The sequence below is a fragment of the Pelobates fuscus genome, chromosome 10, assembly GCF_036172605.1.
Source record: "Pelobates fuscus isolate aPelFus1 chromosome 10, aPelFus1.pri, whole genome shotgun sequence".
Classification (NCBI taxonomy): domain Eukaryota; kingdom Metazoa; phylum Chordata; class Amphibia; order Anura; family Pelobatidae; genus Pelobates; species Pelobates fuscus.
The window spans coordinates 7261494-7276096 of record NC_086326.1 but is presented as its reverse complement, the minus strand read 5'-3'; the positions used below and the strand labels follow the sequence as shown (position 1 = coordinate 7276096).

Sequence of the window (14603 nt, the reverse complement as noted above, 5' to 3'; positions counted from 1 at the left end):
TCGCAAGACTCTCCATTGACATCAGTGCTTTTCTTGCCATGTGTGAGTGCAACACTGATATGGACTCCAGGAGCTGAAAAGGATCCAGTGGCGGCCATGATGGACAGGTTCAGGTAAGCAAAACTTACCTCACCTGCACCCCTTGGAAGCCGAATACAAAGTGGCGAAGGCCCTATCGGGGCTCTTGCAAGTAATGCAAAGATCTAAGAAGGTCACTGAGGCGATTTAACAATGAATCTGTTGTAACGTGATCTCATGTTATTTTCCATTTATGTCTCAAACCTGGTAGAGAAGCTGTCACTCAGTTAAGAGTTGTCTTGGATCCGGCACTTACCGTAGCTGTTTCTTGTATTGGTCCTGATTTATTATTGGAGTGTAACTATCATCAGATTCTGACAGTGAAGAGCGGGTATTATCTGGTGCTTTACTCAGGAAGGGAACCATAGTGAGTGGAAGCCTGCGTGAGTCGCTTTTCACAGCTGATAGACACACAGACAATATCCTGGACTGTGGAACAAAATTTTAATATATAAAAATATATATATTTATCCATCTCATTGTTTTTTCAGTGAGCGGAAGGTGTATTAGAATCCCGCACTGCGTGGACGGTGACATCATTTGTACAATTATTCCCGTAATGAGCGAGTAATAATGTGCAGATTATCTACATGATTAACAGCAGAACTAGATCATACTTGGGGGCTTGGGAATGAAAGCGAAATGTATTGTACTTCATTGTACTGTACTCTGTATATTATTTAATGCATCCTCTGATATAATGGGGAAGATCCAGAGATGGACCGTCCAGTAGACAATAGACGTGAAGATCTGGGGATTTTTGTGACTTATTGATGACAGTAAGTGTTCATGAAGTATTTGCTGAGTGTGTGAGTATTTGTGGGGGTGGGTGCCATCTGCTGCAGATTAAAGGTCCCGGGGGCCTCCATCTGTAAGGAATAGATCAATGCTATGAGTTTTCCCAGGCATTGTGAGAGATCCAGGGATGGACGTGCCGGCAGGATACTCTCTGTTCAGCAGGTCCCCTGCCTGGGACGATTTTCCATGGTAGAAATCCGTGCCAGTGGGCGAGACCCAGAGTACAGACAGGGGCCATGCTGATTACTGCCAGATGGGTGGCCGGGCAACGTACTAAGGAAAGCAATCCTTGAAGGACTAACCCTTACAGAGCCTGCAGCGAACTAATGACACAAATCTACTTTAGCTCTAAGAAACTATTTCTCATCACAAAACAGATGCAATTTTTAATTTGTGTTTTTTTTTTTTCACAAAAAATGAATTTAATGCAGACTTTGCAGGACGACTTTTGGGATGGATTTAAATTTAATCTGTAGATCATAACGGCTGGGCTGTTCTGATTTTTTATTTAAAGTTTGATGAATAGTTGCGTAGAGGATTTATTCAATAAACCAGAGATTATGTAGAATTGACTTCGGAATGTTCCAATATTAGGTCACAGTAGCTGAGCTGGAGATGTAGTGGAGATGGCATTTCTTTTGTCACTGCTTTTGTTTATAAAGATTGGAAGATACGGTGTATTTATGAGAATGTATGGGCTTTAAGAAGGAACAAACAGATACAATTTTTCCAGGTGTGGACTACAATTCCTCTAATCCTTTTATAGTCTGAGACACCATGTTTGGGAAGCTTATCAGAATAAAGACGCCATCGTGCAAAGACCCAGCTTGTCCTGCTCACCCGATAGGGCTGCTTCACACTAACTTTACTCAGTAAAAGTTACAGAAAGTTAATTTTTTATTTATTTTTTGAGTTTAGCGTCAGTCGTTCATACTGTAAACCACCCATTCACAATCTCCGAATTTCTGCATATTGAAAGTTAGATACAAACACCAAATTGTAGGGAATTGAAAAACAAATTGCTAATTTTTTAGGCAGAACAACAGCTAATATAGCAACTATATGGTTACATGTCTACCAAAGGGTGGTGGTTAGGGATGCACTCAGGGATGCATGCCTGTCCCATTTTGGAAGAAATTTTTTAAAAATGTATTTTTATTTTTATAGTGCATAGTTTAACAGACATGCTTTCATTGACAATTCAGATGATTATATATCACAATGAAAGATAGTAATGATAACATGAAAAGTCAAGAATTCTGCACTCGGGACGGTGGCAGAATGGACCTTGCTACTGTACCCTTATGCCTGCTCTGGGCTGTCCCTGCCAGTTTCCCCCCTCCCTGTTATCCCCTATGTCTGGGGCTTACAGTCCACGTGTGAGGCATATTCCCCTCTTATTAAAAACCTATGCTTTTCCCCTGTTTCGCCTGGCCGTTCGATCAATTTCGTTATTCCCACGGTTCTGGTTGACAACCAAACTACTGAATGGCAGGCCACCCAGATGTGGAGTGTGTAGCTCATTAACACCAATTACACCGTTCACACCTCCACAAACCGCAAGTACATGAACATTCCAAGCGGTCGGCTGGGTGGTCGCCGTTCGTATGCGCGGACACCGCTGTGACTTCCACCTTCTGTTACCTTTGTGGAAAATCATACGAACAAAGCGGCATTCATGGGGAGCAACCTCCTGAACCAGGTATTCATGTGAACTGACGCACGAACAGTTGCTTTGCTATTTTGTATGTAATTTGTACTCCCGAAAGAGACTGACTGCACAGCCTATTTTCATGGAACTGTTTTTGGCAGGCGCCTCGTTTCGGCTACGTTCGTGGGCTCTGAGCGCATATCGGCTATCTTGGGCGCTCAGACCCAAGCTATCTGGGGATATAAGATGTACAAATAAATAAATTAGGCGCTCACTATATAATTAGTACGATTAGTAAGATGTACAAATAAATAAATTAGGCGCTCACTATATAATTAGTAGTAGTTAGGCAGCAGTAACCAATACAAGGAACCCCAGCCTTGTAAAGAAATAGCGTGAATAGAAAAAGAAGGAAACAGTAGATATCTTGGCCTCCTCAGGAAGATAATATGTGAAGAGACAGAGAAATCCAGATAGTGCAGTATATACTGATAAAATTAATAAATTAAATAGTAAAATTCCGTACTCACATTTACTAGAGCAGAACTTGCTCTAGTTTGTATAGCATAGGTTGTATAGTCCCTACCAAGGAACAGCATGGTAACCAGGAAGTAGAAAGTGGATTTTCAAAGACTTGATACATAGTATCTTTTTTATTTATTTTTGTTAAATGAATTATCCTTATCCATATATAACATTTGGATTTTATTTTCTACTTCCTGGTTACCATCCTGTTCCTTGGTGGGGACTATACCACCTATGCTTATTAATTTTATCAGTATATACTGCACTATCTGGATTTCCCTGTCTCTTCACATATTATCTACCTGAGGCGGCCAAGATATCTACTGTTTCATACATATCCTTAGACGGGGATTGTTCCGTCCACGCGTATTAATGGCTGAGCTCTTAGTTAGCTCTGGGAAATGTGAGTCCGAATTATTTCAAGTATCCATTCACATACCCACTGTATTTGATTTACTGCACTATTATTTTCTTATGTTCTATCTTTTGAGGTCAATTGTAAAGAGACCACCACTACTACCAATGTGTACGTATATCATTTATATACCTCTTTATATTTAGGACGCGGTTTCCTTCTTTTTATATCTGGGGATATAGTACTTGAGGGGGTACTTTATGGGGAAATGCATACTTTGGGGTGTTCAAGATTTTACATGTCCTGGAAATGAGAAGTAATGTAATTATATTGTGTACTTTGCTTCAGTCTACTATCAGGTCCAGTGGGGAATGCCCCTGGAATATGGAAACCCCTTGCATGGGGATTCTCATAAAATACCAGCTGTGGCTCCATTAAAGTCAGTTATACCCCCAGAACTAAGTGTCGTCCAGTTGCTGGGGAGGTGTTGGGAGAGTCTTGGATTACTTTGCTGTATTTGGCTGTTCCCTTGGGGTAATTTACTTGCTCCTGAGTGCATCTTGGAGTAACCAGCAGAGGAGAGTCCCTGCTAGGACTAGGGAGAGTCCCTACAGGGAGGGGAGGGGTGGGGTGGGGTGGGGGGGGGGGGGGGGACTCTATTGGACAGGGGAGGGGGAAGAACACTATGGGACAGGGGAGGGGGGGAAAGAACACTATGGGTCAGGGGAGGGGGGAGAAAACACTAAAAAAAGAGGGAGGGAAGAGGAACATTAAGGAGGGGGACACTAAGGTACAGGGAAGGGAAAATGAACACTGGGGTAGGGGGCCCCACTAAAAGAGAAGGGAGAAGGAAAGGTTTTCATATTAGATTCATTAAACGGACACTATATAGTCGACCAGACCACTTTAGCTCAATGAAGTGGTCTGGGTGCCAGGTCCCTCAGGTTTTAATCCTTCAGATGCAAACATAGCACTTTCAGAAAAAATGCTATGTTTACATTTGGGGGTTAAGCCAGCCTCTAGTGGCTATCTTCCGGACAGCCACTAGAGGCGCATCTGCGACGCTGGATGCGAATTTCAAGCATTGAGACATGCTTTCCTATGGACACTTTGAATGCGCATGCGGCACTTGCCGCGCATGCGCATTCCGCTCCACTAGGGAGGAGACTGGGAGGAGAGGTCACCAGCGCCGAGGGAGCCCGACGCTGGATAAAGGTAAGCTGCTGAAGGGGTTTTAACCCTTCAGCGCCACGGGAGGAAGACCCTGAGGATGGGGGCACCCTCAGGGCACTATAGTGTCAGGAAAACCGCTTTGTCTTTATGACACTATAGTGATCCTTTAAAAAGTCTAATATCTAAAAGTATAGAAAAAAAAACAAATTTTTCCAAGAAAAATCATTTGGGGAAAACAGTCATTTTCAGTTCCGGTTTTCGACCAAGGGCATCCTGAATCTTCGGTTTCGGCCCATAATTTTCATTTCCGTGCATCTGTAGTGGTGGTGGTGGTGGTGAAGAAAGGGATATTGTTTAATAAATGCCGCCATGATTTGTTTTTGCTTGCCGAGATGCATTACGTTTATTACAGGTGAATATCTCCAGGCTGCCCTTTGACAGCACAAAGCGTCCGTACCCTGTAAAATGCTGCAGGAACATGGCTTTTAAGAGCTTTTGATTCAGAAAAGACGTGTTGAGAATCTGAGCGCCGGTATTTTTATTGTGTGCGCGTTTATAATCTCCGAGGCACACATTCATGTTTCTGTCTGACAGTTATTTACCGTTTTACCTAAGCCGACTTCAGACATAATGCTTTCTTATGGTGATGGTGGGAATCTGTGAACTCTGACACTGATTATACAGAGAAGTGTACTTTCTACTTGCTGCAGTGTGTTCAAATAGAAATAGATTTTTTGTCATTTTTTTTGTATTTATTTTTTTTAAATCCAGTGTTAATATTAAAACATTTTTATAGCTGATGATATAAAATGTGATTCGGTTTAGTACAGTTTTACTTTTCTAATGTATCATGTTAATGAATCACACTGGCTATGGTCTTCTATTATACAGAAAAAAAATCATTTTTCTTCCCTGGCTGTAACTCCACCCCCCTAGCCTGTCACTCCTATGGCCAGAATAATGTTTCCCCCAAACTTGTTCAAATGCTGTCCAATGTGTGCACAAATATTAAAAGGAAGTTTTTTGGTAAATTGATTTATTTGTATAATGTCGGGTTAAGCAACCTGCGGCACTCCAGATATTGTGGACCTCATCGCCTCTGATGCTTTGCCAGCGTTATGACTGTTTGAGCATTATGTGAGATGTAGTCCACAACATCTGGAGTGCTGAAGGTTGCCTATCGCTGTAATAATGCATTACCATTGAGTAATTAGCCGCCCCCCATATCAGATCCCTCTGGGTGTACCCCCTACTTTTTTCCCCTTTCCCCCTGTTTATTCCTTCCTTTCTCCGAGTTTAGTTTACCTTCTGGTTGCTCTTCTTGCGTATCACTGTCTCTGTGCTATTCAGTCTTTATGGCTTTGTCGTTAATCGTGCACTGGACGGATTTTTCTCTTATGAAATATCTCAATAAATATTTTATATTATTGTTAGGATCTTAATACCGCCAAACTATTTTAACTATCGCTTCTTATTAAAGAAATACATTTTAAATAAAAATATTTTTTAAACCTGCTTTAGATATATATACACGGTATTTATAAATAAAAACTCTTCACTTCACCTTGGTAATGTAAGTTTAATGCACATACCATGTAATATTTAGTAAATGCCATCTACTGAAAATCGCTGACTACCGACCTTCAGGAAACGTGCGAGAGTCTGACCGTCTTTGCTTTTTCACAATAGAAGCGTGATAGATCTATTAATTAAATCCCTGCGCACTTCACATCTTTAGGAGTTGTAATGACAATACGGAGAGGGAAAAATTAGGTTAAGAACAGGGTTTTTATTTTAGATTTTGGAAATATCTGAACAAAATATTGTGAGGCTTTATTTGGGGGATTGTCTGTCACCTATAACGCAGGTTCACCTTTTTGTTTTCATGTGATGCTCTGTTTATATTAAAGATTTGTCAAATGACCTCACAATTCAGAGCTGTCCTCGCACTCCCAGGGCACACATTGCATTGGAGAAAGAAAACTTTAATTACAAACTTTGACTGTTTTTAGTTAGAATCCACCTTTAATTTTCACACCACATAAATGCTTATTTGTGAAATATAGAGGCAGGTATAAATTAATATTAAAAATCTTGAGGCGAGCGTTTTTCTTCAAAAGGCTCCTGAGGCTCCCTAAATCTGCGCCTGTCTCTCAGGCACGGTCATCGGGACATTATTTGTTTCTCGGGTGCTGTATGTATTTTATTTTTTAATTTTTTTATTCTCTCTCTATCAAAAGCTCAGTAGAGTTTATTGACTGGAACCTCCCCCCCACATTATCGATTTTGTACTTTTTTCGGAATAAGAAGAAATCGAGGTGATTATCAGGATTCGTGACTCTCGGACGAGGTTAGGGATCCCAGAAATGCACAAAAACATAAGCCAAGGTCAAGGATACCAGATAGTCAGAGAGATCAAACAGAGCGGGTGGGTTACAGGAAATCACGATATGAATGCCCTCTTGGGTAGCAAAACCACGTGGTACGTGCTGTTCAGAAGAGAGGAAATGTATAGGGCGATCTATATTACTATTAGACAGCATCATCACCACGGCACCAGATTACACGGAGTGAGTGTTTCTGGTAAGAAACAGCAGGAGGTGTCCCTTGATAATGACATAATGGACCTTTAAGGATGCCTGCAGACGCGCAGGGTTGCCACAGTTACCTGGCAACCCTGTGGCCTTTCTAATGTGCGCTATATGTGCCCTATATGAAGAATGCAGCAAGGCATCCTGGGAAGGGAAAAACTGCGCGCAGCATTCTCCTAGAGTTTGGTATCAGAGCTTCAAGGCTTCGAACGATACATGGCAGCAACTGGCATGATACCAAGCTCAAAATCAATAACTCTTCCCTTTTAGCATTTAGGGATTGTGTATGCACTGGGTATGCACACACGTATACATTAATCACGCCAGACATATGTGTGAGTTTGGGAGAAGGTGATGGAAGGCTCCTCCCCGGCCCAATGACCGCTCTTTAGAGTAATGGAGGCAGTTTATAGCGCTTTAGTAATACGGGTTAACTGCCGCCTCTCTGTAGCCACTCACTTTCATTGTATGTGATTGGTGTTCCGGAGGGTATTGTTCCTGTGTATTCTGATGTCCGTTGCCATAGAAATAACATCATGCCATTGGAGTAATAAGGGTCTGAGAGAGTGCACTACGGCGACCAGAAGTTATCTATCCTGTATCTGTGACCGTTCTAGAATCTGATAATCTCGTACATAACGGTCAGGTAAAATTCTAATAATGGAGACTTGCTCTAATTGTCCTTCATGGCTTACCCTGTCCACTGAATACTTTATAATAAAGTCTGCAGTCTGTCTCCTCCACCTTCTGAGAGCAGAAATCAGGTATTTGTAGAATATTTTATATAAACACGTCATGAACTGCCACCGGCCTCCACATTGTGTTAACAACTTCCTCCAGTACTTTGTATAATCTCTAGAACAAATACAGCTTAATGAAATGTTTCTGGTGTTTATAACCTGTTCCTGCAGTGTTTTTAATGTAAATACTGTCTTTTTAGGGAAACGACAGCGTTTACATTACTGCTAGTCACTTAGACGGCCACTAGAGGTGCTTCCTAGCCCTCTAATGCACAGTGTGCAGCACCTACGTTTAGCGTCTCCATGCGCTGCATGTTTGTGTTCCTTTAATTATCATTATTCTAACAAACCCTTCACTATATAACTGCATAAAGGAAAGGGTTTCAGGGTTGAAATTGATGCATTTTAGCCGTTTTGCAGCCTAGGCAACAAGATAAGTATCCCGTTATCGTTTCTGGACCATTGTTACAAAAAAAATAAATCATCACCACGTCCTTGTGTTAATATAAAAGGGATAAACGGAGAGTACTGCAAAAATAATACTGAAATTGACGCAGGGACATTATCTGCTGTAATCAAGCCGTGCGAGGTGAAAATGATCACATACCCAGGTCTTTTGCAAACGCGGCACTTAGGGAGTTTACAGCCATGCCTTCAGCCCTATGGAGCCGGTGAATGGAATGTGAGCTCTATAAAATCTACAGGGGACTATTCACTAAACAATGCACTGCTTAATATGGGCAGAAGGAAATGCTCTACAATAAATGTTTTAATGAATAATCCCTTATGTGTTTTGTGTGCTTTATTTAAGCAGATAGAAGATTCTCGTTAAAGGAACATTATTGCGTTAGGAATACAAATTAGTATTTTTAACGTGATAATGTCCTTGTCACCCTTTAGGAGACTGGCTCCCCTTCCCTGCAATTGTTAAAACACAAGTTGACGTACCTTTTTATTCCACGGTGTTCTGCTCTTTCTGCGGTTTGCCCAGCATGCTTGGCTTACATCATTAATGGACCACTATAGTGCCAGGAAAACAAACTCGTTTTCCTGGCACGATAGGGTCAATAGGTAACCCCCACCCTCAGGGCCCCCCTCCAGCTGGGCTGAAGGGGTTAAAACCCCTTCAGCCACTTACCTTAATCCTGCGCCAGGCTCCCTCGGTGCTGGTGACCTCTCCTCCCTCTGCCAACGTCAGCGACTAAATGCTTTCCTATGGATGTCAGCGTCTTCTCACTGTGATTTTCACAGTGAGAATCACGGAAGCGGCCTCTAGTGGCTGCCAGTGAGACAGCCGCTAGAGGCTGGATTAACCCTCTCTGAAACTATGTTTTCAGGTGCGGGCTTAAAACTAGAGGGACCTGGCACCCACACCACTTAATTGCGCTGAAGTGGTCTGGGTGCCTATAGTGGTCCTTTAAGGTTGATTGATCTTAGCCAATCCAATGCTTTCCCATAAAAAAGCATTGGGTGGCTAGTGCGCATGCACAGGAGAATGTCACATGGTGCCAATCAGATGGCCTCTATAAGATCATCTTATTGTAAATGCTTTTCGGACATAAGGGCCTCTAGTGGCTGTCTGAGTGACACGCTGACTGTAGATCATTTTGCAGGTATCAATCGCTGTTTGAACTCTGCTGCCTAGTACTTATTCCGGTCTGAACTCTAATTTGGTGGGGGACACCTACCTACTATGTTGTAGTTTTACTTCTATGTTAATTTCGAACATGTGTGAAAGGATAACATAAAATAGTTTAATATATATATTTTTAAAATTCTTTATTTATATCGTGCAGGGAATTACAAACATGCATGGTGTAAGCATACATATCATGGCTGTTTTAAACAAGACTGCACATTTTATAGTTAAGGTAGACTAGTTAGACTAAATGATTCACATGCTGGTGATGAGTGTCAGTTTATGTGAAGTCGTACATTAGTTGCGTCATATTAACAAGATGAGTTTAATATATTTTTAAATGTTTTTTTTTATCTAGTTCTAGTTCTAATATTTGGTAAAGGAAAAATTTCAATAGTCTAAATGTGATGTATAAACCCAATTGCTAATTTGTCCTCTGTTATTTGCACTCTACGTTTCCCGTGTTTCCAATAAATGTAATTCTAGTCAAATGTTTTTTATTGAAATATTTTCAAAATATTTAATTTACAAACATATAAAAGGGAAACACAAGGATATAAAACGTCCAACCAAATGCTCAGAATCAAGCAATGTAATCGTTACTGTAATGGACCGTTTTGCACGCAAGAGGTTAAAAACCGTTTAGGCGATCTTCCCTTTTCCAGATAGACAAGCAGCCACTGCAAGCACCAATCTCCCGAACGGGAAACACAGGAATCCCCCAACTCCCGAACGGGAAACACGAATGCTGGAAACAGCCAAACAGGAAAAACCATGCGAACAGCTTACACTCCTGGCAATCGGTCTGAAGCAGCATACAATCCAATTCCCCCCGAGAACGAGACGACACTTCGTTTTGAGGGTCAAGCAGAATCTGGTTTACTGAGGCTACCTGCCCGGCTTTTATGCAGGTCTCCCACCTGGTGGACACTCCCCTAGGGGACCAGATGGAAAACTGGGACACAAAGGGTAAAAGGACCAATCACAGACTTACACATTTCAACAATCCCACAATGCATCACAATCCCTCCTCTCTGTCCTGGAGATAATTGGGAAGTAATCCAATTATCTCCAAGGACAGAGGCAAAACTCCATTCCACACATTTTCAGTAAAAAGACATCAAATTACATCCGGTTACATTTATCACATAAAACATACACATTCTACATATCCCCAGATAGCTTAGATCTGAGCGCACATTACTACCGAATGGCGCTCAGATCACATACATACAGTTCAATCGCCATGGAGCCAAAGTCTTTCACATTGTCTTTCGGTATACTGATAGGCTCCATGGCTTAGCTATCTGGGGTATCAACGTTCACACATAAAACTACAGAATGAACAAGCATTCAGTTAAATGCCCGAATGCAAGAGCTGGGAGGCTGGCGGTTCAGCGGTGTTCACGCAAATAGGTGTCAGTTTCCAGTTCTATAGTTTGGGCGCTGAACACCGCTGGCCGTTCGGGACTTTAAAATGGCCGCCGCCACATGTGGGCTACACAAACAGCGACCTCCCAGCGTTCACCAATTAAGCTGCGGTTAACCGCAGCTTCTGGGTGGTCAATTGAAGGCACACTCCAGTTCCCAGGTGGTCGATCGTTCGGTAGTTTGTTCGGTAGATTGAATCTACCGAACACCCAGGCAGAAAGGCACGAACCAGCCTTTCTGCAGGGAAAAAGAACAGTTTTAAACATGGGGCCATAGTCTAAAGGGAGCAGGCGTGCAACCAGGCTCCTCCAGTGGCGAGGTTGGTTCCGCCACAGTTACATACAATAACAATTACACAATCATGGCAGCCGTATTCAAAAATGTATAAATGTACTTTTATTTATTTATTTTGAGTAAGAATTTGGTAGTAAAAGGGTTAATAAGGAGAGCACCGACAGAGCTGGATTCTTGAACCATTTCCAGCAGTCCTTTCTTCTAACGAGTGTTTCTCGCAGTGCTTAGCGCGGCCTTGTCACACTGCTCTGAGCTGTGACAAAAGGGGAGAAATGGTGGGATTTTGGGAACAATTCTTGGCGTTGCTGCTTGTCTCACACAGTGATGTTACCTGAGAAACATCCGGTATGATTGATCAGACTTGGTAAGAAGATGTCAGATTAATTGGATGGCTCCATAGTAACCAGGCTGGAATAGACAGTACCGTGTGCGTTGAGTGGGTGATTAACCTCTTCACTGCTCATGACAAGGCTAAGTGTAAAGCCCGTCGCTTTTGAAGCATGGTTTCCTCTTAATTAGATCTACACGGGTACCTTTGCCAATTTATTCTACGTCTTAGGCCTGTTTGAATGCAGGCTGCTTAATTCAGAATATCGAATATGTTTATGTAAGTTTCAAAGATGGACACTGACATGCATACCGCATACACAGTGCGCAGAATGGCTTTATTAGAGGACAAACATGCGTCTCTTTACTAAACTGTGAACGCGATTCATTTAACGTTTCTTACTTTATCCATACCAACAAGTCCATGAAATCTGCATTTTTCGTTCACGTTAACAGTTAATGGTTTTTATCTGTTACAGTGTTTGTTAGCAGGTTTTATATCAAACCAAAAACAACTTGCCTTTATTCTACGACCAGGTATGTCTCTCTTTCTGCAGTCTGTTCCACCTACTGTGAGATCGTCAATCCGGACAATCTCTGTCCAATCAGAACATGAATGACCGTCCGTCGCCAAACGTGTGGTTACATTATCTGAGAAAACAGACCGCATCTCTCCACCAGAATCACTAATTTACGATGAAGTGGTTTTGGTGCTTAGTGTCCCTTCATTATGATGAATTGAATACGTCATTGTAAAATTGTAACTAGAGGTGTGTTGGAGCATTGCCTGATCACCATTTTCTGTCTAAAATATTGCTGTTAGAATTTGAGTTCACTCCCCTTTAGCGTTTAGTTAATATATGTCTTAGAATTGTAAGGAATTGACCATGTGAAAAAACCCCACTGAACTGGAAAATTTCTATAATGTGGTCATTTTTCGAGAGTGGCTACATTAGGCTGAATGTGCAGGTCACTTGTCATTTCCTGACAATTCTCAGTTTAGTGTATAATGTGTGAACGTGTGGGACCGGTAACCTGGGAAGTTTCCTCGGAATGCAATCCTCCCCTATAATTAGGCTATAATTAGTCATTTCTTGTGCTGACTGCACGGTGCCGGTGGTAGACGGTAGAGTTCTTTTTACTTGGTGTGTTTTAGTTTAATTTCGGGGTGTACTCTGGCCAAGGATAGCTGGGCGTAAAATTATAACAAAAAACTGCTCGGAATATGTTTCTAAAAGGCACATTATGCAGGTATTGATTTTAGTTGGTGCTCCCTCCACCTTTCTAATTATGCAGTAATGGGGCCTATGTGCTCTCTTTGTAAATGTTGTAGGGTCTGAAATTATTTGGTAGATTTTTGCTGAAATTAGGAAATGGAAGAATTTTCACATTCCTGGATCACCCGTAGGCTTCAACACAAGAGTGACGTAATGCTTTTAATGTTATATGTGTACATCCTTCCTAATTTTATCGCTCCGCGTCATGTGCACTAACTTTACCTGTGATTGACATTGCATTAATAATTTTTTTTAACAAAAATGAAAAAGTAAAACGAAATCTCTGTCTGTCTATGAATACTGCAATGCGCTCAGACAGGTGAATGGCAGGAAATGACCGGCTACATTCACTGGTTCCTATTCATTGATTTGGATCGATGCAATCCTGCCTGTGGCTGAACTTCTCATTTACCGAGTGCATTACGTTGATCGTGTGCAGGTCTCTCTTCCTGTGGGTGGATTTAGGACTTTATTTATTTTATTTTTAAATCTATTTATTTTTTACGCGCAGAGCTTGCGTGTTAGGCAGAGTGTGATTTAATGTGCTGCATCGCTGCCCGGGTTCCTGGGGGTTCCTTTAAGAGACAGCTGACAGTATGCAGAGTTACAATAGATTGATGTCTGGTTCAGGAAACATCCTGAGATTTCATTTTCAAGTGCTCATTTTTCACAAGATGTCTGTGTGAAAGTGCTGACAAGTTGTGTATCTATTAGACGCAGCGGTTACACTTCAAACAGTGAGCGAGTTTGTATTTATCTTACATGATGGAATAAATACAATTCTCTATGGAGAGCGCCAAAACTCGTACATTACCTCGTCCCCGGAGCACATTTACATTGGTATTTAGGTTTGGAGAGACTTCAACTGAACAAAAAGTAATTTTAAACACATTAAACACATAATGCACCAAATAACACAAATTAAAACACAAAACAAAAAACTAAACCTCTCAATATGCCTATTTTGCATCAAAATCCAGCAAGTGAGCGAGTTCTTACCAATCCTGGTATAAATCGTGTATTCTGTTAGAGGCACAGTGCGGACTACACCTGTTAGTACTATATACATAAAATCTACATACACTGTATACCTACTGCACTTACTGTACCTCCCTCTACTGTAATGTAACCTGTAAAGGGCTGAGTACACCTGTTAGCGCTATATAAATAAAATATACATACACTGTATACCTACTGCACTTACTGTACCTCCCTCTACTGTAATGTAACCTGTAAAGTGCTGAGTACACCTGTTAGCGCTATGTAAATAAAATCTACATACACTGTATACCTACTGCACTTACTGTACCTCCCTCTACTTTAATGTAACCTGTAAAGTGCTGAGTACACATGTTAGCGCTATGTAAATAAAATATACATACACTGTATACCTACTGCACTTACTGTACCTTCCTCTACTGTAATGTAACCTGTAAAGTGCTGAGTATACCTGTTAGCGCTATATAAATAAAATATACATACACTGTATACCTACTGCACTTACTGTACCTCCCTCTACCTTAATGTAACCTGTAAAGGGCTGAGTACACCTGTTAGCGCTATATAAATAAAATATACATACACTGTATACCTACTGCACTTACTGCACCTCCCTCTACTGTAATGTAACCTGTAAAGCACTGAGTACACCTGTTAGCGCTATATAAATATAATATACATACACTGTATACCTACTGCACTTACTGTACCTCCCTTTACTGTAA

General features: G+C 41.4%; 1 protein-coding gene across 1 annotated transcript in view; it reads left to right on the top strand.

The window, feature by feature from the left end:
• ATRNL1 (attractin like 1) overlaps positions 1–14603 on the top strand; it is a 716247-nt gene that overhangs the window by 15077 nt on the left and 686567 nt on the right. The gene's annotated exons all lie outside the window — the stretch shown is intronic.